The sequence below is a fragment of the Ovis canadensis genome, chromosome 3, assembly GCF_042477335.2.
Source record: "Ovis canadensis isolate MfBH-ARS-UI-01 breed Bighorn chromosome 3, ARS-UI_OviCan_v2, whole genome shotgun sequence".
Classification (NCBI taxonomy): Eukaryota; Metazoa; Chordata; class Mammalia; order Artiodactyla; family Bovidae; genus Ovis; species Ovis canadensis.
Window position 1 is genome coordinate 211,744,149 of NC_091247.1, and position 12,690 is coordinate 211,756,838.

Sequence of the window (12,690 nt, forward strand, 5' to 3'; positions counted from 1 at the left end):
ATGGAGAGTCAGGTGGCATATGCTGATTTAAACTTACCCAGGGATTCTGGCATTGGAAGGTCATCACCTCCATCTTGTCTTCAGAGTAAGTGGCTTTAATTTTCCTTTTGGCATTTGTGTATCTTCCAATAGTTAGATGTTCCTGTAAATTTGTGGCTTTAAATCATGACTTTGAAGATGAGCAGTAGTCATGTATTAAGTTGATATAGCATGGCCTGTCTGTAGGTAATCACAGGTGTGGAAAAAAGTGCATACCTTTAGATTTCTTTTTGTGAAGATACTTTTGTGAAAAGTGAACATCATTCCTGTTACTGAGCCTTGGCTAAAAGAACCTGAATAAATATTTTACAAGTGTGAACAAAGGAGTATTTTTATTTTATTTGGAAATAAAAGCAGTTTTTCTATTTTTGTTCTTGGGCTTTTTTAATATAAATTTATTTTTTTTAATTTTACTTTATTTTACTTGACAATACTGTATTGGCTTTGCCATACATTAACATGAATCCACTGCAGGTATATATGTGTTCCCCATCCTGAGCCCTCCTCCCTCATCTCTCCCCGTACCATCCCTCTGGGTTGTCTCAGTGAACCAGCCCCAAGCATCCAATATTTGTTTTATTTTTTGCCATCCCATGTGGCATGCAGGATCTTTGTTCCCCAACCAAGGATGAAACCCGTGCTCCCTGCAGTGGAAGCATGGAGTCTTAATCACTGGAACAGCCAGGAAGTCCCTTTTTTGTTTTTGTTTTTAACAAAGAAATGTTTTTAGAAATATTCTGCTACCTTGTTGTAATAGTAACCTACTTTATTTCAAATCTCTCTGTAAAATACTGGTTAAGTTCCAATGCATTTGCACCCATAGCATTCCTTTCAGAATACAAAGTGTTAATGATTAACACTTTGCTAATTAATTAACACAAAGTGTTAAAGATGTTAATGATGAACATCTTCCACTTTTCAAAGGGAAGGAAAAAATGTTCCAAAAGAAAATTATATTCAAGATTGATGTGAATATACTCACAATCTGATTATTTTTTAAATTTAAAAATGTATCAGTTTAGAAGGAGATAAGCCACAAGACACAGGAGAATATCCCTGATAAACCTACTTGATATTTGTTGAATTTGGCAATTTTCTGTGTGTCAGAGGAGCTAGTATTCTGAGTGAAGGAGATGAGGATTCTAATGAGAGGTAACAGGTGATGGATTCCATGGCTGAAAAGAAACTAGAAACTAAGTAGAAAAATGTATAAAATGATCATAATATAGTACTGCCTTCTGATGTCAAACCAAATTTACTACTATTGCAATTTTTATGCCACCTGATATTCATTCCATTGTGTGCTTAGCAGGTGTGCTGCATCCTTTCAGGATGACGTGGGATAATTTCAAACTATTCAGTTATCAACATTCTAAATTGGAGACTGAAAAGTCTTAGGGTTAGCAAATAGTTTCACGAGACCCTTCAAATGGGGGTTATGGAAAATTGGAGAATTTTGATAACTACAGTGACAGTTTGGTCAAGCTATATTTTTTGGTGGGAAATAGCAAAGCTTTCTGTTCCCTATTCAAATCTAGCAAAAGTAGAGAGAAAGGAGGATGGTGTTGAAAGGAGATGTGGCAGGATGAATATAGAAAAAGCAAGATTTTCCTCAAAAGCTATGATCTAAGATCCCAAATCAAAGGGGTCAGAAAATGTGTCTCTTCTGCTCATAATCATTATTCCTCAAAATATCATTATAAAAGTAAATCTGAAAAACAAAGCAGAATAAAGTCAGAACAAAATATGTGGTTACAAAACACTTGACTGCAAAAAATGTATAACCTATAAGTTGAGAATTTTGTATTTGGTGGTTTTATCAAGGACCATACCTGGGAAGGCAGCCTCTTAGATAACTCCGAGGAACTGTTCCCATTGGTAAGGGAGAAGCCAGGACATATAGGAGTTTTTGCTGCAAACAAAAAAAAATATATAGTTGACTACCAAAAGATGACTGCTAATCACAAAAACAGACATATCGAGTTAATGATTTTAGTGTTTTCTTATGTGTGAGAAGACGCAAGAGTCTGGGCTTACTGAAATCATTCCCGTGATGCCCATTTTAACTATCTAGCGCTAGTATCCTGTGTTCCTTCACTCTGAATTCCACTCGGGTTTCAACATCGGGGCAGCTACCCTGGCTGATGGCTTTATGGTCACAATGTCCCTTGTCTATTGAAATGGCAGGTGACATTCTTTCTCCACAGATTGACCTGTTATTACAATTATTGTGAAACTACCCCTGAGCTCTTTGGCTGAACTGTTCAGCCTGTGGGAACTGTGTTGCTGCTGCTGCTAAGTCGCTTCAGTCGTGTCCGATCTGTGCGACCCCATAGACGGCAGCCCACCAGGCTGCCCCCATCCCTGGGATTCTCCAGGCAAGAACACTGGAGTGGGTTGCCTTTTCCTTCTCCAATGCATGAAAGTGAAAAGTGAAAGTGAAGTCGCTCAGTCATCTCCGACTCTTAGCGACCCCATGGACTGCAGCTGACCAGGCTCCTCCGTCCATGGGATTTTCCAGACGAGAGTCCTGGAGTGGGGTGCCATTGTGGGAACTGTAGAACAGTGATCATATCAAAGGCATTCAGGTAAACCAGAGATGTGAGTCGCCACCTAGTTTATGGCCCAGCACTTGATTTCTTAAAAAAGTAGATAAGTGTTCACAAAATGCCTCTAGAGTCTATCTATTCATCCAAAAATAAGCACCTGTGCCAGGCATGCCCTGGTGCTGAGGTTAGGACAAGTGAAAAAAATAGTTGAAAAATATTTTCTTTTTTGTGTGTTTATTTTATACTGCTAGGAAGACATACAAATAAACAAAAAACTAAGTATATACATATATGTGGGTTAGATAATATTAAACGCAAGAGAGAAAATTTTATCTATATTTTGTACTCTAATATTCACCCCTCTGCTTTTTTTATCCTTTATTTATTTATTTATGGCTGCACTGGGACTTTGCTGCTGCCTGTGGACTTTATCGAGTTGTGGGCTATTCAAGGGCTCCTCGCTAGCTGTAGTACACAGGCTTCTCATTGTGGTGGCTTTTCTTGTTGCAGGGCTCAGACTTGGTACCAGATGTGCACTGCTTAGTCGTTCCACAGCATGTGGAATCTTCCCAGATCAGGGATAGAATCCCTGTCCCCTGCTTTGGCAGGTGGATTCTTAACCACTGGACCACTAGAAAAGTCCTGAGAAACTGTTTTTATTTGTGATGGAATTGAGAGTTAACTTCAGAGAGGGTATGATATCAAGTAGAAGAAGGCCTGCCTCACAAGATGACATCTGAGCCAAGACCTGAAAGAATTAAAGGACAAAGATATGTTTCCTTGGAGAAGAGCTTTTTAGAAGATGGACCAGGGCAAGGGCAAGTTCCCTGGGATGAGAATGTTCCTGTCCTTTTGTAGGAGGAGCACATAGGTTGGGTGTGAAATGATGGAGCATGTCTGTGTTGAAAGCAGCAGGAGATAAAGTCAGAGATGTAATGGGAAATGGATTGAACAGGAACTTGTAGACTCTTTTACAGATATACAGTCTTAAATCTGCTTGAGAGAAGGCCAAGGAAAGGTTTAGAGCAATGGAGTGAGATGATTTGGCATACTGTTTATTATTTTTTTAATTTTATGTATTTATTTATTTTTGGCTGCACTGGGTCTTCGTGGCAGTCCAAGGGCTTCTCATTGTTATGGATCACAGCTTCAGTAGTTGCAGAATGGGATCTCAGCAGCTGGGGCTTGTGGGCTGTAGAGCATGGGGTCAGTAATTGTGGCAGAATCTTCCCAGACCAGGGATTGAACGTGAGTCCCCTACATTAGCAGGCAGATTCTTATCCACCACACCACCAGGAAATCCTTGGCATATTGTTTATATTCAAACAAAAAATAGCCCTGCATGGATATTTCCAGATGACTAAAGGAGGAGAAGGGGATGACAGAATGAGATGCTTGGATGGCATCACCGACTCAATGGACATGAGGTTGGGTAAACTCCAGGAGTTGGTGATGGGCAGGAAGGCCTAGCATATTGAGGTTCATGGGGTCGCAAAGAGTCAGACACGACTGAGCGACTGACCTGAAGTGAACTGAAAATTTACCTGGCATCTTCAATTTGTTGTAAGTTCGTTATTTCTAAAGTCATGAAGTGTTGCAGAAAAACAACTCAGAAGAGTCATAAAACCCTCCTCTCAATTCCATAAATTTTCAATGAACAGTTATTGTGTACTAGACTCCATGTTGAGAAGAATTTTTTCATTTAACCCTTTCCAAAACCTCACCAAGTAACTTATGTTATGTTTCACAAGTGAGGAAGTTAGTATTTTATGAAGGTTACAGGCTTAAAGCAACATGCTCAAATACAAATCTGTTACATTTGAGAGCCTTTGCTCTTAACCACTGCTCTCCTTCAGTAATAAATAAGATAGTGACTATATGAAACTTTCTCCATGTTTCAAAATTTCAAGGCAGGAAAGAATAAGGAAGAAAAGAGACAGAAAGGTAAAATACCATACAGCTGTCAGGAAAGTTCACCTAGGACTAAGTCTCAGGCTCACTAAGTTTAGCTGCTCTGTGTCACACAGGATCACATTAGAAGTTCTAGGTCAATATTCTCCAGTGCGGTTTCTCTCATTTTCAGATTACACCCGGGACCTTGGAGCTCCTTTAGGTGTTATCTTTTCTCTCTCTCCTCCACATGATTATCCACGTGTCACTATCTAAAATTTAATACATTCTGTTTCCTACCTTAATCTTTTATCACATATAGCTATCTTAAAATTCCATCTCTACAAGGATGTTTTAGAAAGGGCTAAATCTTATACAAATGTCAACATCCTAACAATAGAGATCTGTAGTAGTTGGCTGAAAACTGGATCACACAACTCAGTCGCCTGGGGGACTGTGAAAAACTAAAGTAGAAATAAATGGACTTGCAGGTCACTCTGGAACATTATTTTTTAATCAATTAATTAATTTTATTTATTTTTGGCTGTGCTGGATCTTTGTTGCTGTGTGGGCTTTCTCTAGTTGTAGTGAGCAACTCTTTAGTTGCTTCTCATTGCAGTGGCTTCTCTTATTGTGGAGCACAGGCTCTAGGGTGCTTGAGTTTCAATACTTGTGGCCCACAGGCTCAGTTACCCTGCCACAGTAGGTGGGGTCTTCCTGGATCAGGGATTGAACCTGTGTCCCCTGCATTAGCAGGAAGATTCTTAACCACTGGACCACCAGGAAAGTCCTTAGGACCCTACTGTAAGATAACTGATAAATGTTCTTTTCTGCCCCTAACCCCCAACCTGAATCTAGCTCTTTCTTATGTGAGCCAAACAGCCTTTGCTTTTTGTACCAGATGAACTCAACTAAGTTAACCAAGCATGTTTTCTTAATGTCTCAGATCTTCGTCAGGGTCCACGTTGGCACAACTTTTCCCTGAAATTTGGTTGTGCTGTGATTATACTTCTTGCCTTGACTGTGACTGGGTTGAGTATTTCAGGTAAGTGATGCAAGACCATTTATTTCTTGTTCTACTTATTCTCCTTCTGCCATAAATAGTAAAGTATGTTAAACATCTTTGGCCACCCCAAACTTAGTGGAAGATTGATGAAATAAAAACAGTTATAAAAGAGTGCTCTAACAGTGCCCAGCCCACATCCACTTTGCAAACCTTAGGCTTTCACATTTCTCTTCCTAATTATTCTGAGAATCTTCATAGGGGATTTACATGTGCTCCAAGAACTTTTTTAAAAATTGCAATTATGATAAAAGCTTGATAATAACAAAGAAAATAAGTTTATAATTGCTTAGAGGTTTTTTGTTTTTTTTTTTTTTTTTTAATGTGGACCATTTTTAAAGTCTATTGAATATGTTACAATACTGCTTCTGCTGTTTTTATGTTCTGGGTTTTTCTTGTTGTTGTTGTTATTTGTTTGTTTTTTGGCCCCAAGGCATGTGGGATCTTAGCTTCCCCACCAGGTATCAAACCAGCATCCTCTGCATTGGAAGGTGAAGTCTTAACCACTGGACTTCCTGGGACATCCCTACAGTTTCTTAGGTGCCTACTAAATTCTAGATTGTCCTAGGCAATGTCTCCCATAGGACAGACACTATTATACTCATTCTGAAAATGGAACATGTAGATAGGAGTGTAAGCAATTTAAGAATTTAAATAACACCTGGGATTTTACTTATATAGTGGGTGTGTGCATGCTAAGTCACTTCAGTCATTTCTGACTCTTTGAGATCTTAGGGACCATAGCCCTCCAGGCTCCTCTGTTCATGGGATTCTCCAGGCAAGAATACTGGAATGGGTTGCCATTCCCTTCTCCAGATTACTTATATATTAGATGCAAGTAACTCCATGTTTACTTATGTGTTTGTTTATGTTGTCTTCTAAGCAGACCCACTGTTACTAAATTGCTATTGCTCTTATCTTCTGTTCATTTCAAGCTTGTTGAGATAGTACTAAGATAACAATTTCCTGAAGTGATAAATATAGCATATCCACTTCATTGCACCTTTTAGCATTTTATCTTCTTAATGGTGTTTCTTTATTTACCAGTGATACTCATAAGACAAAATACATCAATAGAAAAAACCAGCATGGATGCTCAAGAGAACAGCAAGGAAGCAACAGGTATATTTTGTGGTTGAATTTTCTAAGAATAACAGCTAAAATTTGATGGTTATCATTGTATTATTTTTGTTAAGGCTCATTACAACCCATGTGTTAAGATTAGTTTTATCACTCTGATTTTATGTTTGACAAAGCTGAGGCATGGAAAGGTTAAGCAATTCATCTGGGGTCATACATGTGCTAAGGGGTGACACTGAGAATTGTACTTCAGTGGTCTATTGTCAGAGCCTATGACCTTAACTACCAGATAATACTGCCTTCTGAGTACTCAGGCTAGGAGAGTCAATAATTATTAGTCAAAATCCAAGCCATAAAGTAAAATATACATTAAGTGAGATATTTGGTGATTTTAATATGTCAAACAGCTAACCTTTGACTAAAGCTAATGAATAGAACACAAACATGTAATGAATTCGTTAATACTTATTGTATTAATCATTAAGATATTGATCTTGTCCTTATGCTTACTAAGCAGTGTGTGTTAATACTCTATTGTTGAGAGACTATAGCAAAATGCGATCATTTATTATATACATTTGTATAGAAGAGAAATTTTAAGAAAATGAGAATATCCCTCTAAAAAATGCTATCCAATAGATCTCATTATTAGGCAAATATATAATTTAGCAATTAGAAACTTTCAAATAATTTCTCTCCATGATACTTGCCATTAATTGTGGGTACGAATTATTATTTGCTTTACATTTTACATGTTGTTTCAAGTAGACTTTTTTTAAAGAGCATTTGATATAGTTGTCCATGGAGTAGGAAGAGCAATGATAAGGAATTTAAGGAATCTCAAAAAGAGTTTTGGCTCTATCACTACCTGCTTGTGTGGAATTGAACAAGTTATTCTGTCTGTCAGTGTTTTAGCTGGTCACTAATTTTCAAATTTTAATAGCAGAATGAACAGTGGTCTCAAAACCCTCAGTTATATTAAATTCATGAATTGTTCTCACAATGACAAAGACTTTCCTGAATTTATAATAACTTGTATGAGATCCAACCAGTCCATCCTAAAGGAAATCAATCCTGAATATTCATTGAAAGGACTGATATTGAAGCTGAAACTTCAATACTTTGTCCACCTGATGCAAAGAACTGACTCATTTGAAAAGACCCTGATGCTGGGAAAGTTTGAAGGCCAGAGAAGAAGAGGATGACAAAGGATAAGACGGTTGAATGGCATTACCGACTCAATGGGCGTGAGTTTGAGTAAACTCTGGGAGTTTTTGATGGACAGGGAGGCCTGGCGTGCTGCAGTCCATGGGGTCACAAAGAGTTGAACACTGCTGAGTGACTGAACTGAACTGTGTATGTGTGGTTAGTGTTAGTGGGATGGGGACAGGTTAGAAATATAACATTCATTTCTTTTCTTCCTCTTTCTTACTTTATTTTTATTTTCCCTCTTCTTTGTTACTTTAGAGAGACCAGTTCTGTTAAGGTGTCCAATGCACTGGCAACAAATCCGAGATAAATGCTTATATTTTACTGAAACTTTCAAACTTTCAAATGACAGTCTAGCTGACTGTTACACAAGAGAATCCAGTCTACTGCTTATTCAAGATCATGAAGAATTGGTAAATAATTATTAATAAGTAAAATACTTCAATAACACTCAGCATTGGCTTCTAACCATATCAAGATTTTTGTGCTCTAGTCTCGAGGGTTCTATGCAGATGGAAGTATTAACCTTGACTTCAAGGAGCTTACAATCTGAGAGACTAAATGGACATATAAGCAAAATAAATATTATTTAATGAATACAAAAATATAAACATAAATATTTGGATGTATAAATGAATGGAATAGAAATATCACAAGTAAGGAATAATTAACTCCAATGGGGTGTCAGGAAAGGCTTTGTGAGGAAGTGATACTTGAACTGGGTTTCAGAGGATGAATAGAAGAATGCAAACCAGCAATAGATAAATGGATTCAATACTCATTTCTTCTGTTTCATTTGCAGAGACTCATACAAAACCTGATAAACAAAGAAGGAATTCTGTTTTGGATTGGATTAAATTTTACATTATCAGAGAAGAACTGGAAGTGGATAAATGGATCCATTTTAAATTCTAATATGTAAGTATTAGATAAGCTAATTTGAATATTCTATTTGTATCAGGTTTGCAAGGCAAGATAGTATCATTGCTATTGAAGACTGAGATTTATAGTTTTAATTTAGTTTAGAAATTTTCAAAAGAAGCAGTATAGTCTGAGAAGAAGAATGACTTTGAAGTTAGTTGAAAATCTCCATATATGAAAAGACATCACTCTTTGTCACAATGTATATTTTTAATTGCAGTGGAGTTTTAGGAAACAGGGGATAAACCAACTCCTTTGGGAGGGACACCAAAAAAAAAATTCTAATAACAAAATTTAAAAATAAAGAAATTTCTAGCTGGATGCTATTGGAAAAAGAATTTTTGTGCCAATATTATTAAATATAAAGAATTTAAGTAGAACTTTTCAAACTGTGGGACCAAATAAGTAGGCCACATACAGCATTGAAATATGAATATGAGAAGAAAAAAGTATAGTAAATATCTAATTGTGGAATCCAGGCATTTGAGAGAATTGGCCAAATTGTGACAAATATTGTAGCCTATTTTAATCAGTGGTGTAGAGAGAGAGTTGTTTGAGGAGATGCAATGACACTGCATAAGCCACAAAAGAGCTATTTGCTATTTCTTTAAACTTTTTATTTCTGTATTTATTTTTGGCAGTGCTGGGTCTCACTGCTGCTCAGACTTTTCTCTAGTTGCTCAGAGTAGGGGCCACTCTCTAGCTGTAGTGTGTGGGCTTCTCCTTGGAGTGGCTTCTCTTGCTGCAGAGCACAGGCTCTATAAAGAAATTCTGATAAGCGTTTCAGAACAGATGATATCCTGTTATGATTTTTGAGTCTGTGAATGATTTATTTACATTTGTATAAAGTACAGTTAAAATTGATTTTTTATCATTCAAAAAAATAAGACATTAAAATTGAAGACACAGGAGCAGGTAAAAATTTATCTAAAACAGAGCAATACTTTGTTATGTGGAAACTTACAAAAATTTGATAGACATATTGCTTTAATTAGCAAATTTTTATGTTGTTTTGCTCATGTTCTAAAATATAATATTTTTAAATATAGTACTTAAAAATGAATATCAGTTTAAAATAAAGGGTCCTGGACAAGAATAAATGTATGAAAAGGCAAATATATTTTGTTACATAAAATCTATTCTGGTTTTTATTTGTTTTCCAGGGATTATATTCTCTACTTTATTTACATATAAATGCAATTCTGATATTAACTTATTTCTATTTTTCTGAACATAGAAAGGGTTAACTTTGGTTTCTGCGTGGGTATGTTTCTTATTGGGTCATTACGTTTATTCTATTAAACTTTATGATAAAATTAGAAATCTCTGTAGTGTCTATGAGAAGAAATATAGGCAAAGTTAATGAACTAAATTCAATTAACATTCTATTCTATTCTGAAGACTGAAAGGATGCTTTGGTTAAGACAGTGATCAGGTAACCCTGAAAGGTATCATATGATAGTAGAAAGAGTTGCAGTTAGATTCTGCTTTTATTTCGTTCTCTACCCTGGTTTTCAAGTAATGAAAAACATAAACAGTATTTTTTTTTTTCACTGTTTTGGGGATTAAGAAGATAATACTAAAGAACTAGGCAGAGATCTGGTCAAAGAAGGCCTGGGAAGTCACTGACGGTCTTTTGAAAAAAGTCAAATGAGCATTTAAAAAGTTATCTTGAAGTTTGAAGAAGGGGACCAGAAGGGTGAAAGAGATAAAACACAGGGGACTTTTGCTATTACTCGCTTGAAAGAAATACTGATGTGACTAGACTGTCAGGCGCTAGGAGGGAATCAGGTGGACTTCTCAGGGCCAGGGGCCCTTATGAAGAAAAGAAACAAAGGAACAAAGGAAATCTGTGATGGAGCCCTGCCCACCATACCACTTCACTTTCAATTTAGGACAAGCAGGTGAACGTCTTGCCCATACCCCATCCTAGCATGCCAGTTCTGTGTTGCCATCCCATTCTTTGACTGCTACTCACACCACATCTGCAATAAGCCACAACACTCCTGCATCTTTGGAACTAAGAGAACATTGATCACAGCAGACACTCGTGAACTGTTTGGAACGGGAAAAAAGGAACCTTCCACTACATACAACATGAACTGAGCCTCCTTTTCTGGCCACATTCAAATTCTGCAGACCCTGCATATCTATACATACTTACTACATTTCCTGAGCACATACTCTGTTTAAGCCTGATCACACTTCTATAGGTATCATCTCGATGCCTCCCCAAATACTAGATTATTATATCCTAAATATTTAAGAAAATCAAAGTTCAGTGAAAGCAATAAGTTTTTCGTGTGATATGTTAATAGATTCAGTTTCCAATTTTCAAAGCTTCATTTTGTATCTATCATGATAATATTTCTATTTAGAATGCTTCACTTCCAGTGAAGATGAACTTACAAGTTCCAGATGTTTATATTAGCTTTCTATTAAAAGTTTATATTTATGACTGACTGTGTAGTTATCACTGTTCAGTTGCTAAGTCATGTCCAACCCTTTGTGGCCCCCATGGACTGCAGCTCCCTAGGTTCCTCTGTCCTCCAGTGTCTCCCAGTTTGCTCAAATTCATGTCCATTTGAGTCAGTGATGCTATCTAACCATCTCATTCTCTGCCTTCCCCTTCTCCTTTGGCCTCAGTCTTTCCCAGCATCAGAGTCTCTTCCAATGAGTTGGCTTTTCCCATCAGGTGGTCAAAGTATTGGAGCACCAGTCCTTCCAAGGAAAATTCAGTGTTGATTTCTTTTAGGATTGACTGACTTGATTTGCATGCAGTCCAAGGGACTCTCAAGAATCTTCTCCAGCATCACGATTTGAAAGCATCAATCCTTCAGCACTTACTCTCTTTATGGTATAAATTTCACATCAGCACATGAGTAATGGAAAAGCCGTAGCTTTGACTATACTGACATTTGCTGGCAAAATGATGTCTTTGCTTTTGAATATGCTGTCTAGGTTTGTCATAGCTTTCCTTCCAAGGAGCAAGTGAAAAGAAAATGAAAGTGGAAGTGTTAGTCCCTCAGTCCGGTCTGACTCTTTCCCATGCTATGGATATATCCCTCCAGGTTCCTCTGTCCACAGAAATGGAATTTTCCAGACAAGAATACTGGAGTGGGTAGCCATTCCCATGAGCAAGTGTCTTTTAATTTCAGAGCTTTAGTCATTGTCTACAAAGATTTTGGAGCCCAAGCAAACAAAGTCTGTCACTGCTTGCATTTTTTCCCCTGCTATTTGCCATGAAGTGATGGAACTGTATGCTGAAATCTTAGCTTTTGAATATTGAGTTGCAAGCCAACTTTTTCACTCTCCTCTTTCACCCTCTTTCAGAGGCTTTTTAGTTCCTCTTCACTTTCTGCCATTAGACTGTTTACTTACCCAGTGCTTAGTAACTGAGCATCTCATTGTTTCCTGAAAGTTACAGAAAATACTGGCTGGATGAGGAGAATTATGTGAGAAAATCATGAACACTAAAGAGAGTCTTTTCTTTTGCTCTACAGATTACCCATTTCTGGTGATGTTAAAGAAGACGGCTGTGTTTGCCTATCAAGGACACAACTTATTTCTGATTACTGTGCTGTAAAATATAGAGGGATCTGCCAAAAAGAACTAAACCTGTTAGAAGTAAAGTCATACGTTCCTCCAATTGACTAGATATCTGCCAGGAGCCAGCGTGAGGAATCCCACCCATGACAAGGTCATGTGGCAGAGGCCTGATGGGCAAGGCGAATCAGGCCTCAGGTTTTCCCCCTGGTATTTCCTGAGCATGTACCCCCCCAAAATAAGAATACACCTGCCTTATTGTATTGTGCTTTTCTACTTTTCTGACACTCTCTGGAAAAAGTTAATTCAGGGCTTCAGTCTCCTGCAAAAGAATGTCTCAGCTTAAAACCCCCTCTGATAACTCTCTAGCTTGCCTAACAGGTTCCCCCGGAA

General features: G+C 37.4%; 1 pseudogene; it reads left to right on the forward strand.

Moving 5' to 3' along the window:
• Positions 1-12,404, forward strand: LOC138437838 (killer cell lectin-like receptor subfamily B member 1; annotated as a pseudogene).
• The last annotated feature ends 286 nt before the right edge of the window (positions 12,405-12,690 follow it).